Source organism: Lagopus muta, chromosome 4 (assembly GCF_023343835.1).
Source record: "Lagopus muta isolate bLagMut1 chromosome 4, bLagMut1 primary, whole genome shotgun sequence".
NCBI classification, from domain to species: Eukaryota; Metazoa; Chordata; class Aves; order Galliformes; family Phasianidae; genus Lagopus; species Lagopus muta.
In genome coordinates this window covers 4,072,460-4,087,267 of record NC_064436.1, presented here as the reverse complement: position 1 = coordinate 4,087,267, position 14,808 = coordinate 4,072,460, and the positions used below count along the sequence as shown (strand labels likewise).

General features: G+C 36.7%; 1 protein-coding gene across 4 annotated transcripts in view; it reads left to right on the top strand.

Annotated features, from left to right (window-relative positions):
- FSTL5 (follistatin like 5) overlaps window positions 1-14,808 on the top strand; it is a 239,717-nt gene that overhangs the window by 24,925 nt on the left and 199,984 nt on the right. The window lies entirely within an intron of this gene.

The following is a 14,808-nucleotide window of genomic DNA, read 5'->3' as shown; positions in this document are numbered from 1 at the left end:
TCTAGCACTTCTGTCTTTTGTTCCATGGTCAAGGGTTAAAATATGCACCAGCTCTGTCTTTTTTTACTTATTGGAGTGATGTTTAGAAAGTAACTTTTTTGCTATCATTGTTTCTGAAATCTAGACTTGATTTGACAAGTAAACAGGAGCTGTTTGTATCTGAAACCCCAGAAGCTTTTCAAATATAGTGAGCTAAGCTCTACTCTAGTTTCAGAAGCTAGAGATTGCATGTATCAACAGAAGCTCTGAGAGAACCAGAAGGGCTGTCTCCTAAAGTGACTGTTATCATCTGCTAAAGGCAAAGACTTGTTCCAGGGCCAACTGGATTTCAGACCTTGCAGCACTGGGAGAGCTGCAGGCTGTAATATCCAGTTAACTTGTTGGTTACTGCTTGGCATGGTGGTCACAGGACCAATTTCAAGGGGACTCTAAGGCCTGTGATCAGGACAACAAAGAGGAGTAAAAACTTCTTTCCCTTTTCTTTTGAATTTGAGGTTACAGCTAGAAAATCCAGATTATTGCTGGAAATGTTAGGTGTTAATTTCTATTAATGTTTTGAGATGTGGCTAGTTTAATTTCTAAATACATTTTATAAAATACCAAGATATTTATTAGTCCTAGGTTTGGAAAAACAATCCTGTATCATGTGATTCTATCTCAGCATATAAGGAATAATTGAAGCCATTGATATCTGCTCAAGCAAGATATCTGCCCATTAGTGAATTATTGCATATGATGTGTGTTAAATATAGAGTTTTGTATTACATGGAAAATAAAATACAAACATTTACAATTCATTGTAAAATTTTGTATATCCTCTTGGGAATCTTGTTCCATCAGAATAAAGACATCAGGTACCAGACCCCATACAAGGAAATATGTATTATTTGCTTAACAACACAGAAGTCTTTGCACTGAATAGTTTGCAAAATCAGAAACTTAATCAGTTTATTTTCATCTGCCAGGATTAAACAAAGTAAAAAAAAACAGAGCAATAAAGAACTTCAAAATGTAGAAGAAATGAGAGGCTTGTAGTGTGTATGGAATGAACTGTGAGAGACGTAAGGAAAAAAAAAAAGAATTTGAGAAGAATCAAGAACAGGATATGAGATACAGCAAACATCATTTCTAAGATTCAGACAATTTCTGACATGAATATTAGGTTATTTGTGGAACTAGTAGAATGTTGCTATTTCTCAGTAATACTTCTGATCCACTGATAGCACTTGAAACAAGCATTAGAAGATTAAAACTGGGGTGGGTCACACATACTGGATGTTGTGTTGAGGGACATGGTTTAGTAGGAGCTATTGGGAATAGGTGAACGGTTGGACTGGGTGATCTTTTAGGTCTTTTCCAACCTTAGTGATTCTATGATTCTATGATTCTATACATACACACATATGCATGTGGACATATATATATACTCATACACGATTTATATTTTTCATTTGTTTTTCATTTCTTATTAGTTTATTGATCATATGGTTTTGAAAACTATACACAAAATGAAAAAGAAAGCATACATAAAGAATGGAAGCAAATGACATCCTGTAAATGGGTCTTGTATTTTTTTTTTTTTTTTTTTTTTAGAGTAAAGCTTAAAGGATAAGAGAAAAAATTATAGAGGAGAATTCAAAAGAGGAAAAAACAATAAAAATGTCAGGTCATGCTTTTGAAAAACAAGGAAAATCTGGGCTTTCATTGTTTTCCTAGGCAGTATGTTCAGATGAAGAAAATGGTTTAGGATAGTTCAGCTTTTGATATTAGGGATACAAGCTAGAGTAAAACAACTAGGAAAGCAGAATGTTTCTAAAGTCAATTTTTAAAAACAGTTCTGGCACAGACACACTCAAAATGTGTAAACAGTAACCATTGAGGAAACTTTCTTCTTCAATCAAGCATTTTATATTTCAAATGCTTAGGTTGTTATGCAAGCAAAATACTTATTACAAATAGAAGATTGTGAATATCAGCAGTCATACTTGCTTTGCAGGTGATGTGTATGCAAGTTTATGAGTGTGTGGATTAAAAAAGATGAATAAACAGTTTTGTGCTAGTACAGGAGAGTTTATCTTGGATGGTAGTCCGACCATAGCACCTCTAAACATCATGCTGCAGGGAAAACAATCCTCTTGTTTATCTGTCAAGATAATACTCAGGTATTATCTTGGAAAAACAGTTGTGTTCATGATGATAGCAGGTGTTCATGTAATAAAGGTTTTGTTGTTTTAAAAGGGATTGTGAAGAAGTTTGGCTCCTTGTGCACAAAAATTACGAGTAAATATTTAGTCTGAATGATTTGTAGTCTGGCAGGAAAAACTTCAAAACTAGGAAAAACCTCCATGCATAAGGAAAAATATGCAGAGCACTGGCACAGGCTGCCCAGGGAGGCTGGGGAGTCTCCTAGGAGATCTTCAGAAGCTGCCTGGACAGGACAGGGTGACTTCCAGGAGTCATTTGTTTGGAAATCAAACTGGGACTCAAGAGCATCAGCCATGCTGGAAATAGACTGCGAGTATTTTTTTTCTCTGCAACTGGACATTTGTCCCAGTTCTGCCTCTTTTTTATGGTATAATCTATTGCCATTGTCTTGGACTTGGATGGAGAAAGACTATTAGTGAACACTTCTGGGAATTTTATTTCCAGTCACCTTCAAACTGCCATTGTTTTCATTTACGTAGTTATTCAGGAAAATATCAGATTATGTGTGAATTTCACTTGCATTTCTTGTCAAGCCAGCTAATCCTCTGTGCTTCATTAATCAAAGCACTGAAAAAAGTTTGTAAGGGACTTCTCATTTGGGATTCTTTTTACCCTGCTGCTGAGGGTATTGTGAGCAATTTGTTAACACTTAGGTTCCTACCTGAAATCGTTAGAAAGTATTCCTAGCATTCTAATGAGTTTTATTCTTGTGATTTGCATGGCTCTTACTAAGAGAGCAATATTTATGCAGCTCCTTCAGTGAAAGAATGTATACTGTGAATTTTCAGGTACAAACAGGAAGAAGGCAGCCAACAGAGCACTGACTGCCAGTTTCTGATTCATTGCTGGAGACTAAGAAACATGGGATATAGTCTGTACATTCATATTTATATTCCAGGGCATTCCAAGTCCCCATATGTAATGCATACAGCCCTCCCCCCCAACATATCTGGCACATACAGCCAGATGAATACACATCAGATATGGGGTAAGGTGGAGAATCAGTAATATTAACAACAGTGCCTAACAGTATATGATATCATTATGGGTATGGAACTGTTTGTTTCTTGTCTCAAGAAACAACCTCTGAAGATGGCTTATTTTGTCATCATCAGCTGAATACCTTTTATTTAGGCCTGATTGTCATTTGGGGAATTCAGGCTAGACAGGGTTATAATGCCTAATTAAGAGCAAGCACTTGCTTGGGAGAGTGGGCAGGGTAGGTGGAGCAAAGCTCAGGTGAATTAAAGGAGGGAGGAAAGGAATCTGGATGTTCAGAATCTGGTATGTGCTTGTGGCAAGGTGAGTGCTTTATTATGAAAGAGCTGGGTTTTTTTTTTATTTTCCAAAATGACCAGGTGGGTAGAGAGGATACAACACAAGGGATGTGCTTTGTTTTTAACATTTAACAAATGTCTCCTTCATAGATGCCTTTTAGAGCTGATTCTGCTGCATTGGTCAGAACTCTTTCCAGCCCTGGACTTATTTTGTCTTGTTTAGCTGAATTTTTAATGGGATCAAAGCTAGATGCACAGAGATCTGTATTTTCTCTGTAATTTTTCTAGATTACAGTACTTCTTTTAAACCCTGTGAAAAACCTGCCTCTTTCCCTTTTAGTCTCTCCCTCTTACAGTCAGTTTGCTGTTAGCCTGTTCACCCCTGGTTCTCAGTAACTGAGGCCTGAATAAATCTAAACTAAGTCCAGTTTAGAGATCCTTGGGAAATAATGATTTTTTTAATGTAATGTCTTAAGCAGGCTCCCTCGTTTTGCTGAAGATTAATTTAAATGTATGAGTACAAGGCACGGAATACATTTTTTACACTTAGCTTTTTTGCTCAAAGGCTGTGAAATACTCTCCCTCGATTAATAGTGCATTCTGTGCTACAGTGAAACACGTGTAAAATTCAGACAGACCAAGAAGGGAATGGGAAGAAAGTAGTACTTGAGGATTCAACAATAATCTGAGCTTTTCTTGTGTGGTCTGGTCCCCAGACAACTGGAGGTTTATAGTTCATAGTGTTTATCTGGAAATGCAGTTTGCCTGCAGGCTCTGAGAAGTCATAAAACTTGATCCTCTAAAATCCGCTGTCCTAGAGAGGGGGGAGTGCAGGGGGGAAATCCTTTGCAGTGAGATGCAGCACTGAATGCTGAAGACTGAGAACAGAGCTTCTCTTGAGCGTGTCACTGCTGCTCCCAGTTCTAAGGTAACCAGAGAATTCTCTTCCTCCTGAGGCTCCCTAAATGTAATGGCTATGTCCTATGCAAATTCCAGGATTTCACTTAAATAACAAGACTTGCTCAACCCCCCTGTTCTCCCCCCTCCCCCAGTTATTTAACTATGGTAAAGAAGTCTAAAGAAAATTACAATTCTTAATTTTGCTTTTTGTAGGGAGATTGACTTACATTCTATTCTACTTTTTCCTGTGGCTACTAGCATTTAAAAAGCATGGCAGTTTTTGTTTTGTTTTGTTTAAATTCTCATTAGTATCATTGTATATTAATAAGCTGATATCAAGTAAACATATTTTCTATCTCTTTTTACACACTCAAAAAAAATTTTTTACAAGTCTTAGGAATGTTACTTATAAGATCTCTCTGTGAAATTTATTCTACATTGCTTCTTCCAAAACATCTTTCCCTGGGAGGGGAAAAAGGAATGTTGAAGGCTGGCTTTTAAGCAAGCGTGAAGTTCTTTCTCCTAGCTGTCTGCTGATGCTTCCTTCCATTGCTAACTCATTAGCAACACCATCTAGCAGCAAGGTTTTTAGTCAAGAAGTCTCTGGGGTTAGCAAGGGAGAGAAGGCACATCTTTTCCATTGTACTCTCTTGCTACATTTTTCTTGTGTGTTGCCAATACAAAGATCACCATTGTGGAAGCAATTAATCTCACCCTACTGTTTTAAAGGGTGATGAGATCCACATGCATCACCTAGGTTTTAATTAATGTTACCTTTTTAATTTGATGTGTCAGCATGGAAGTAAAGAATGAAGAAAAAAAAAACCAAAACAACCAAAAAGTAGAGGTATGTGACAGTGATGTAATTACCCACTGAAGTTGACCTCGTTATATTGCTGTCCAGGAAGAGGAGTTCCAGTTAGCCTCTGACTGGATAAGGCAATGATGTTTGGGAGTTGGTACAACCACAATCTGTATCTCATATCAGCTGCTGCAGCTGTGCTATCAGCTACAAATTCAGATTCTTGATAGCTGTATGTTTTCATTTTCTATTACCATGTTAGATCATCATCACAAATTCCTGTCACAGTAGCAACAGAAAGCTGGAAGAGATTTGTTATATATAAAAATTGAGATGCTTTGCTCCTGATCAAATTCGTACCACTTGAATTTCTAAGATCCAGGAGGCTGGATACTTAAAGTGAATACTGCTATAGAAATTTAAGAGGTCTAACTCTTTTCTATGCCTTCCTTGCCAACTCTTAATCTTTTTATTATAAACTGGACTGCGTACAATTTTAAATCATACATATTTTTCAGTCACACAAACTTTGTATTTTGTTCTGTCTTGCAGTTTCTTCTCATTTTTCCCCAAGAGCTTAATAACTGTTTTAATAGCCTAGAAGATGATGATACATGTAGACTTGTATCGTCTTTATTAACCTTTATCATCTTTGTTCATTAAAATGGAAGTCATGCCCTGTAGGATAGACAGTACTTATAATGTGAAAAGGAGTATGCAAAATCAATGTAAAAATATTAAATAATGATGAACGTAGTATATAATGATGACAAGTGCACTAAGTTTCATTGGTGCACAGACAAACTGGAGTGTTTTGTAAACTGAATAATTATCCACTTCGTTTGTTTCCTCTTGACCTTTCTAATTCGCTACCTGAATTCTGTTGGTAGAGGAATGATGTACTTTAAACATTTATTTTAAATACCAGTTTACATCTGTACAGCATTATATTCTTAATTCAGTAAATGTAGCATTGATGGATAGCAAAAATTCTTTTGTAAGAAAACTATTAATTGTGGTATATTTTAGTATAAAATTAAGGTGCAATAACCATTTTAAATGGGCTCCAGCTAGACTGACCAAATACTGGACTTTGCATCGGTCTATATTTTTATATATTTATACTAAAATATCCCTGATACTTCCTTTCAGTCCTTTACTTTTTGAGATGGAAAAATAGTTCAGCAAACAAAGATTCTTTCAACACTGGAAAAACGCTTAACTAATTGGTCTGGCTTAGCACTTCTTTATTCAAGGGTAAATTTGTCCCATTTTTTAATACCTACCTTTATAAGTAAGCTTATTTTCAATTATGGATTTCATTGTATCAGAACAAACCCAAATAGCACCTTGTGATATTCATGTACTCCAGCTAGCAAGTACTTCATTTGAAAATGCTTGGATTTTGTTCCAAGTGTTTTCCTTTCTTGCAGTCCTTGCAAATACAAGTATTGTTATCTCAGATCTTGAAACTTCATGACTATTTCACTGTTTTGTCTTGAATTCAAATAGTATTAGCTGTCCTTTTGCCCCACTCCAAATTTCAGTAGCTCTTGTAATATTTCTTAATAGGAGTATTCTATTACATTGCACCTTAACATTTTGGGTTTTTTAGTTGTTTTCCTCACTAGCAGTAGGATTCTGTGTCATAGAATGTGAAATGAGTTGTAAGGCACTCCAGAAAAATGACAAAGTTGTAGAAATGCCTCAACACTCTGTCTTTGAAAACAGTTTGATGATGGACTTGGAATTTGATTATGAATACGGTATGATCTGTGTAATAACTTTAGAAATGCTTGCAAGATCTCAGTTCATAAATAAAGCCTATTTTTTTGTGTGTGTCTGGCCATATTAAAGATCAGGATTTCAGCCCCACCCTAATTCATTCAGGCCACCTCCATAGATGGCAGAAATTGTTACGATCCAAGGATGAGCCTTAATATGGCTATATTAGGCCATGACTAATGATAAAATGGAGAAACAATTTCCTGATCATTTGGAATCCTCCATGTAGTGATATTGATTCAGGATTGCTGAATCAATGGAAGGAATGAAAGTCGAGTTAAGGAAAGAATAATTGATGTAGAATAAAAGCCTTTATTAAGATATCATAAAAAGTGTCACAACGGGTTCTGGCTTGAGTGTTTTTTGTTGTGCAGCCTTTCTCCTGTCTTTCTATTTGTATGCTCAGAGGATTAATCAGTGACATAACATAGTAAAACATTCTTTCAGAGATTCTGCTTTCCTCTGAAGTACTTCATGAAATTTATCTAGTTCCAGACTGTAAATACTTGTCTTTTGTTCTTTTCTTCCTAGTAATATCCAGTATTCTAAAAGAGTCAAGGTAGGCATCATTATAGTGCAATCATGCTTCTGTCACAGAGAAATGGTCTAGACAATTTTCTAACTTAAAGTATATTTGTTTATACTGGCAGATATAAATATATGAAGCCGTTTATTAATGTACAAATATTTAACAACAATTATTATATTTACCATTATTATTTTACATGCATCATTACTCAAAGTATAGTTCAGAAAACTGTGTTTTTCTAAGTAATTTGATAACAGCCATGCACTAATAAATCCCCACAGAAAACTATTCTCCTACTTATAATTTCAGATCTAGGTTTTTAATCAATTTAAGCATTGTACTGACTTTGAACAGTGGTAATTTTTCTGAGAACAGGGTATGCAGCCTTATCATATATCAGCTATAATTTGGATAAAACCATATACTAGGACATTTGGGTTTTTTTGCTTTTGTAGCATGGGCTGTTGTTATCTCACTATTGAATTGCTATTGAGCAATTCAAGTTAGGCAGTCTATCTGTCCTTCTCATGAAATAGCACTGTCTTTAACAAGTAGTAAGAGTACTTGTTGCAATATGAGATACTGCTCCACCATTTATTTTCATAGAATCATAGAATGACCTGGGTTGAAAAGGATCACAGTGATCATCTAGTTTCAACCCCCCTGCTATGTGCAGCACTGCCAATCACCAGACCAGGCTGCCCAGAGCCACATCCAGTCTTGCCTTGAATGCCTCCAGGGATGGAGCATCTACAACCTCCTTGGGCAACCTCTTCCAGTGTGTCACCACCCTCTGTGTAAAAAGCTTCCTCCTAATATCCAACCTAAACCTCCCCTGTCTCAGTTTTAGGGTTCTCTTATCCTTGCACTATCACTGAACATCTTTGTCAAGAGCCGTTCCCCCTCATGTTTATATGCTCCCTGTGGAAGGCCACAGCGAGGTCTCCCTGGAGCTTTCTCTTTTCCCAGTTCCCTCGACCTTTCCTCATAGCAGAGATGATCCAGTTCTTAATCCTCCGAACAGTCCATCCTTCAAATCCATAACTCTAATTTAAAGAGTAGGATGTGATTAGGGATGATGTCAAAGGCTTTGCAGAAGTCCAGGTGGATGACATCCATCGCCCTTTCCTTGTCCACCAGTGCTGTCACTCCATCATAGAAGGCCACCAGGTTGGTCAGGCACGATCTGCCCTTGGTGAAGCCATGCTGTCTCGGATCTCCTCTTTATCTTGTCTGTGCTTTATAATAGCTTCTAAGAGGATCTGCTCCATGATCTTCCCAGGCACAGAGATGAGGCTCACTGGCCTGTAGTTCCCCAGGTCATCCTTTCTCCCTTTAAAAATGGGAGCAATGTTTCCCTTTTTCCAATCACCAGGGTCTTCACTGGACAGCCATGATTTTTCAAGTATGATGGAGAGTGGCTCAGCAACCACATCAGCCATCTCTCTCGGAACCCTAGGATGGATATTATCTGGCCTCATGGAGTTATATACATTCAATTTCATGAGGACATCTCAGACTTGTTCCACTGTTGCAGCGGGATGGAATCCACTCCTCTCACCTGCACCTAGAGGTTCAGGGTCCTGGCAGACATGGGAAGAAGCCTGACCATCAGATCAGCTTTAATTTTTTCACCACAAGCACCCTCCCTAACACGTCTCACCTCTCAGTGCATCAGCCCTACTCTCCAGGACTGCTGCTCACTCATGCCTTCAGGGAACTGCAGTGCTGCACCAGAGGGCCTCGCTTCATGTAAGACCAGTCAGCCTGCACACAGTCAAACTCTAGTGCAGTCCTGACAGCTACCCCAAAACCCTCAGGCTGCACTCACCTAGACCAGGATGTCCCTACTCATGTCTTGCTGCAAGCTGGGATGGCCATGGATGTCACTTCCGTGGCAGCATCTCGGTGGCAGGGTGGGAAGGGTCCAGGTTGAAGGAGTAAACATATAGGGTGTGGGATGCACAATGGATGCAAGATTAAGTTAAGGGCAAAGGCAGGAAGAAGGATTTGGAGCGGTCATCAGTGGAGCTGGGAGTTTGACTCTGTGGTCCTCGTGAGTCCCTTCCAACTCGCGATGTTCTGTGATTCTCTGACGTGTCATTTTTATTCTTTTGTAGTTACTGTTGGCATTGCATAGATAATCCAAGCTTAGGACGTTTTATTTGTTTATCTTAACTTCTTCTGGGATAAATATCAGGTGAATTTTACATCTGTCGCTGCGCTCAATTTCCTTCAACTAAGAATTATGAGCTTTCCGTTGACTTTCAGTTTCAGATTTCATTTTCAAACAAGCAAACAAACACAACCCATGCTGACTTTATTTGTTTTTCTAATAAGGGAGTTGGATGTTTGTATCCCCCTTAAAAACTTCGGTGGTTTTGGTAGCTCTGTTTGGGCCTGATGCACAAAGACAGTGGAGAGTATAGTGAGGCCTTAATGTAAAGATTTGCCGCTTGTATCTGTGTTGGTTGTGTCAATATGGCTGTGCCTAAATGCTTTTAAGAACAGCGAAGATTAAAGATTTAAACATCAAATTTAAAACAAGTATCTCCCGAACTTTGATACTTTGATAGCTAAAAAATTGTTGCTGTTTGAAAGTGACACGAGAAATGAGCAAGAGATGATCGTTTCACTTGAACTGTCTTTTTAGCATTTTGGTATTAAACATTTGTTTAATGTTTATTTTATCAAATAACTTTTTTTTTTTTTTTTTTTTTTTTTGCACTTGAATTCTCCGAATAAGAATATATTAGCAAAATATTAATTTTAACTATGGCAGTTTTACTCCTTATACTTCTTCCCATGAAAACAAACCGAACCAAATTTACTGGCCATTTGTTTAAGGCATAACCTATAATTATGGGTACACAACCTTGAATAAACAATCTATAATTGTAATTTCTAAGGTGCTATACGGTCTGATACTTTTCTGAGACATCAACAGACTCTCCTCTAGAGTGGTTGATGGAAATGCTGTTGGGTTTTATTACTCTTTTCTAGACGTTGTACTTGTACATGAGTGCAAATAATAAAGTACTAATATTATGTTATTTAATAGAAGTTAGTAAATTCTCTTTGTTTATCCAAGTATCAGTAATAGGTTGGGATCGGGGAGCTGAAATAGTTGCTTTACTATGTTGGTTTCTTTTTTTTTTTCCAAGATCTGTAATTTAAAAATTATTCAGTGGAAAAAAGTACTATCTTAATTCTGTGTTCTGATTTCCTATATGGATATCTCTGTTAAAATGAACATATTCCTACAATATATAGTTTTATCTTTTATGGGCAGATGCAGGTGATTTATATTCATATCACAAACTTCTTTTTTTCCTTTGCAACACTACCTTATCTGCCCTTGTAAAGTGAATAGTAGAAACAATGTACTGTTAGAAAATTCTCAACGCGTTGGTTTAATCAATAATGGTAGGCAGACTACAATTCTTACCCAAAATTATGTCCTAACATGGACTAAATATTACTTGTGTTCCTGGATTGTAAGAAAGTAATTGATGTTGATGCCAATGTATCTGTTCTCTCTAATTGTCATTCTTTCTGCAGACATTCTTCTATCTAGACAAAATTTTGCAGGGAGGAAAGATAAGATCTGAATGAGCCTCAGACAGGCTGAATAATAAAATGCAACACACATCATGTCCTTTTTAGAAAATTACACTTTAGAAAATTACACTTAAAAACCATCTATGAGATTTTAAAAAATGAGCAGAGGTTTTAGGCAAATTACTCCCATTAATGTCAATGGGAATTGTACAGCTAAAATCCATCTGTGTGGGTTTTTGAAGGAAAAAATAGCACTATATTGTAATGAATTATAATACTTTTCTACAACTGTGAGAGTACCTGCAGTTTTAGAAACTCACATTTGAGAGAATATCATGCAGTATTTATACTGGCCCTTAGAATTTCCAGTAACGATTTGGTATACTAAAATATTGCTTTTTGGAGATCTCTCTCCCTCTTTGTTTATGCAAATCTGGAGCATCCTTAGGTAATTCCAAAATGAATATATACAGTAAATGCTATTTTATTAAGGAAGATAAGTCTAGTTGTGTGTGTATGTATTATATGTAACATCCCACAAAGGGAGACCAGAACACTTTCCTGTGAGGAGAGACTGGTAGAATCAGGACCGTTCAACCTGGAGAAGAGGGAGCTCAGGGAGTATCTGTTACTGTCTATAAATACCCGAAGGCAGAGTACAGGGAGGACTGAGCCAGACTCTTTTAAGTGGTGCCTAATGGCAAGAGGCTGTGGGCACAAACTGGACCATGAGGCTACGGACACAAACTGAACATTTGCAAGCACTCCTGTGCTGTGCAGTTAACCCCAGGCATTGGCTGCCCAGAGTGGCTGTGAAGTCTCCCCTTTGGAGATCTCCAAAAAGTACCTGGACATGGTCTTGTGCTATTCTTTACATGTTTCAATGAACTATACCTCTTCCACTAATTAAATCTTGCACTAAGTATTTTAATGATTAAAGCATCATAAAAAGAACCAACACTACATCTAAAATTAGAATATATATATTTTTAATTTTTCTCTCTCATGTACTATGAAACTGCTTAGAATTGAACATGGGTTTGACAGCAAGGTAAGAAGTTATCCTACTAATGACCAGAAACTGTATTTTTGTTATATTTTTGTAAAAGGGAGCTGCCTAACAAGTTGTGCTTGTACACTGGCTTTCTGCTTGCAGTGACTGTGCTAAATACTTTCTGTGACTTTCATTTCAAGTTCATTGTAATTTCTTGTAATTAAACTCATTGTATTAATATAAGCTAATATGTAGTTTTTGTTCAACTACGTGAGCTTGCGTATGTTACAGGAACACAGTAAAAATGTATTATCTTGGTAGTATCTCCCTCTGAAATATTTTATTTCATAGCAATTATTTCTTAAATGCTTAAAAAAAAAAAGGAATAAAAAGTAACATGTAGTAGAAAAGTACCTCCATGGCAAGGCTGTTATGAGAGATGACACAGCAGTATTTTTCTGCATTTTAGCTAGGTTTTATGATATGACTAGTGATACATTTTCATTATAAAATGTTAATCAAGCATTAGATTTATGCTTCTGCTTTCCTCAGTTTTCTGTAATTAGTGTTTCATATTTATCAAATTATTTTAATTTCTGTCTCCTATCAAGGATGATCCACCATATGTTTTAGACTATCTTGCACTTTGTTTAGGAATTCAGTTGATCAGTTATTTTTTAAAATACTGTCAGTAGGGAAAAGAGGACTTGGCCTGAGTTTTGCAAAACAGCAAAGAGGGCTCCTCTGCTTTATCACTTATGTGCTGTGACACACACCTAAACCCTGGGCAGGTGTCTCTGGCAGGCAGATGAGTGATGGTATAGATGCAGTGTAAGCATGTAGTTTGCTTTTTAAGTGCAGAATTAACTGGAATTCAATTTCCTGCTGCATGCAACAACCATGGTTTATTAATATCAATTCTTTTCAGAAAGAGGAAAAACAAACAAACAAAAAAACAGAAAGAACACCAAATGTACCTGAATGAAGCTAAGAAACTACTGTTTCAAATGTGGTCTAGGGGATTCTATTACTTCCAGAATATTATCTACCTATACAGATTAGCTCTGGTCTTTTTATCTTCTCTTGAATAACTGTCATTTAACGTCCCTTTGACTATCCTATTCTACTCCCCCTGTTGGCAATACAGAGGCTTTTTTAAAAATAAAATTTGACATAATGCCAAAATAATTTACAGGACATCATATCTGATCAGTGACGTTGTTCATTGTCAAAATCTCAAAATGTTTTAAGAGAAACTGATGTTATTCATGTTTTGAGACAAAGAGAAAATAAAAAAGTGCCTTTTCTTGTGCTTTTTTTAACCTTACCTAGAGCATTTCTCTATCTTTAAGACATTTATTTTTTTTCCCCTTTAACATAGCCTAGTTTGATATATATTGCAAGTACCTTATAAGTTATGATTTGTTAGAATAGCAATGTGTAGAGCCATCCATCCTTGGTCTTTTTAGTTCACAACCACAGCAGAAATGTTGATGGTTTTTCAGCTTTCATTCACTGTGCTTTGAAAAGTTTGTGTCGTATTCAGTTTGTTGGGCACATAAGAAAGGCTTATTTACAGATCTAGTGTGTTATGCATTGAAACATTTCATCAAACTGACACAGTATGACGCAAAATAAAATGATGCAAAGCCATGCAACTCATCTGATTTTGTTAGATTTTGGCTCTGATACATTGAAGCAGATCCAAAATACCTAGATGCAAGATGTCTACTTACAGGTGTCTTGTAACAGTAGATCATAATATAAAACTGTGGTTCATGTAATCATTCTGTTGTTATTTGAATACTAAATACATTGTTCATTCCCATAGTAATGCCTTCTATTGATTTCCTTGGACGCTGTAACAGGTACAGAAAGCACAATAATATTATTTGATAGAGCAAATTCTCAGCTTCAGAGCACTTTTTCTTTTCCAACGCAGTCGCCACCATTAGTGCATTTGTGTGGATGAGGTGATAGAGATACTTTTAATCTCGTGGTGTATCTTTGCATGGCTGTTTGCAACATGGCTTGTCTTTCACATCACTGCCCTCACTGCTGAAATGCACTGCTTCTAATGGAATACATGGAACAATTTTTTTGATTTTAGGGACAATGAACACCAACTCCCTAGCACATAGCAAAAATGCAAGTGAAAATTGATGATTGTTTGCTTACCTCTCTCATATCTTTCCTTTCATTAAGGAAGAGTTCAGTGTACGTCAAACCTTTACTTCCTAAGTTATGGGCGCTTATAACATTTGTTCAGTAACATAAATCATTGATTTTTAATGGCTTTCTGCATGTTAATCCGCATTCTCATTTCTTTTAATAACCATTAAGAGTGATTTGTATCTTATTCACCTTCAGTATAAGTTTTACTTCAGTATTTTCTTCGTTGTGTTTCCAGTTGCGGAGGCTGTCACGATGGCAGGCCTTTCCTGGCCACAGGGTTCATTTTTGTAATTCAGAGATGCTCTACCTGTTCTAATCACTGGTTAGCCACCAAGTAACTTCAGGTTTACAGTCTTCTGTCTGTTATGCTCTTGGCTGCTGCCAAGGGTCTTGCTAGCAGAAGCTGTGTTGCACTGGGGCTGTTCTGTGATCTGCTAGCAAAGGCTGTCTTTGTAAATGGAGTCATACAATGTTGCTCAATAATCTCCAGCTGACATAAAAATAACGATAATAAACAAAGTAGGAAATTTAAAGAAAATGAACGAAAGCAGTTTTTGACTAATGCATTCTTTCCTAGATT